Source organism: Drosophila miranda, chromosome XR (genome assembly GCF_003369915.1).
Source record: "Drosophila miranda strain MSH22 chromosome XR, D.miranda_PacBio2.1, whole genome shotgun sequence".
Classification (NCBI taxonomy): Eukaryota; Metazoa; Arthropoda; class Insecta; order Diptera; family Drosophilidae; genus Drosophila; species Drosophila miranda.
The window spans coordinates 50,905,768-50,908,556 of record NC_046674.1 but is presented as its reverse complement, the minus strand read 5'-3'; positions in this window follow the sequence as shown (position 1 = coordinate 50,908,556).

Below are 2,789 nucleotides of genomic sequence, written 5' to 3'. Positions count from 1 at the left end.
AGCAACCGAATAGGTATGGTCATACTCTATGATTGTGCGTTTTTAGTTGTCTCGAATCTGCAATATTGTGGATGCAACAGATTTTCGTCCTTTGTGGGGGCTGAAGAGGTGAGGCGAAATTTTGAGATATACGTTTTATAGTGAGCTCTAACAGGAGGGCGGATACCAAATTTGGTTGCCCTAGCCTTAATAGTTTTCGAGATTTGTAGATGCCCCAGATTTTCGTCCTTTGCGGGGCGGAAGGGGGTGTGGCGAAATTTTGACACGAAACGGTCAAGGTCCGATATCACAGGAGTATCCACACTCCATCCAAATTTGGTTGCTCGAGCTCTTATAGTCTCTGAGATCCTTTAACTCACATTTTACAATTGGCAAAACCGACCATAAAACCTGTGTGTTAGAGAGAGACAGAGCGAGAGACAATGAAATTGTTTTCTTGATTCTGGCTATAATAATTATACGATCTGGTTCAGATTTTGCATTCTAGAAGACATAGTCATCCTCTACGACTCTGCGTTTTCTGTTTTCTCGTATCTTTGAAATTGTGGATGCCATAGATTTTCGCTCTTTGTGGGGACGGAAGTGGGCGGGGCAAAGTTTTGAAACATTCTTGTAACTATCACAAAAGTACGGATTTGAAATGTTGTTGCTTTAGCTCTTATAGTCTTTGAGCAATAGGCACTGATAGGGACGGACATACGGACAGACGGACCGACGGACAGACAGACAGGGCTCAATCGACTCGGCTATTGGTGCTGATCAAGAATACAAATACTTTATGGGGTCGGAAACGATTCCTTCTGGACGTTACACACATCAATTTTCACCACAAATCTAATATACCCCAATACTCAGTTTGAGTATCGGGTAAAAAAACGAGGGGGAACGTTGTGAGTTGCTGCGGAGACCGCAACTCTACATTTATACACGATACTTAGTCAGTATGGCTCTCCTTCGGCAGACGCCGCGAACATTAAACGACCCGACAAAGAGTGCGTGCGAGAGAGACAGAAAATCAGTCTGCGCGTGACGTCGGACGCTGCATAGCCACTGCAAATAGATTTGTTCCTTTTTGGCTATAAAAATAATCCGATCTGATCCAGATTCAGCAACCGAATAGGTATGGTCATTCTCTATGATTGTGCGTTTTTAGTTTTCTCAAATTTGCAATATTGTGGATGCAACAGATTTTCGTCCTTTGTGGGGGCGGAAGAGGTGAGGCGACATTTTGAAATATACGTTTTATAGTAAGCTCTAACAGGAGGGCGGATACCAAATTTGGTTGCTCTAGCCTTAATAGTTTTCGAGATTTGTGGATGCCCCAGGTTTTCGTCCTTTGCGGAAGCGGAAGGGGGTGTGGCGAAAGTTTGACACGAAACGGTCAAGGTCCGATATCACAGGAGTGTGGATACCAAATTTGGTTGCTCGAGCTCTTATAGTCTCTGAGATCCTTTAACTCACATTTTACAATTGGCAAAACCGACCATAAAACCTGTGTGTTAGAGAGAGACAGAGCGAGAGAGAATGAAATTGTTTTCTTGATTCTGGCTATAATAATTATACGACCTGGTTCAGATTTTGCATTCTAGAAGACATAGTCATCCTCTACGATTCTGTGTTTTCTGTTTTCTCATATCTTTGAAATTGTGGATGCCACAGATTTTCGCTCTTTGTGGGGGCGGAAGTGGGTGGGGCAAAGTTTTGAAACATTCTTGTAACAGTGACATATCACAAAAGTCCGGCTTGAAATGTCGTTGCTCTAGCTCTTATAGTCTTTGAGCAATAGGAACTGATAGGGACGGACCGACGGACCGACAGACAGACAGACAGGGCTCAATCGACTCGGCTATTGATGCTGATCAAGAATAAAAATACTTTATGGAGTCGGAAACGATTCCTTCTGGACGTTACACTCATCAATTTTCACCACAAATCTAATATACCCCAACACTCATTTTGAGTATCGGGTAAAATAGCGAGGGGAAACGTTGTGAGTTGCTGCGGAGACCGCAACTCTACATTTATACCCGATACTTAGTCAGTATGGCTCTCCTTCGGCAGACGCCGCGAGCATTAAACGACACGACAAAGAGTGCGTGCGAGAGAGACAGAAAATCAGTCTGCGCGTGACGTCGGACGCTGCATAGCCACTGCAAATAGATTTGTTCCTTTTTGGCTATAAAAATGATCCGATCTGATCCAGATTCAGCAACCGAATAGGTATGGTCATACTCTATGATTGTGCGTTTTTAGTTTTCTCGAACTTGCAATATTGTGGATGCAACAGATTTTCGTCCTTTGTGGGGGACCTGGCTCAGATTTTGCATTCTAGAAGACCTAGTCATCCTCTACGATTCTGTGTTTTCTGTTTTCTCGTATCTTTGAAATTGTGGATGCCACAGATTTTCGCTCTTTGTGGGGGCGGAAGTGGGTGGGGCAAAGTTTTGAAACATTCTTGTAACAGTGACTGTTCGGAGCAGAACCCAGCCGATTAGCTGCTTGCCAAATAGCACCTAATTCTTGGCCCTCAGCCGCTTATTTTGTTTGTTACTTATGTCTATGTCACTCATTTGTTTGTTAAAGCTTTGCGCTTGCTTGCCCTGCTAAACGCTCTCTGCCAGCTCGCTCTTCGCTATCTCCGCTTTGCGTCTGCCTACCGACGTCGGCCGAGCGAAGCTGCGCTTAGCGATCGGAGCGGCAATGTAAAGGGCAGGCAAGCCACACTTGCAATTTGGATGTCACGCATTAAAGAACATATCGTAATTTTATTTCTGCGCCGAGTTTTATTT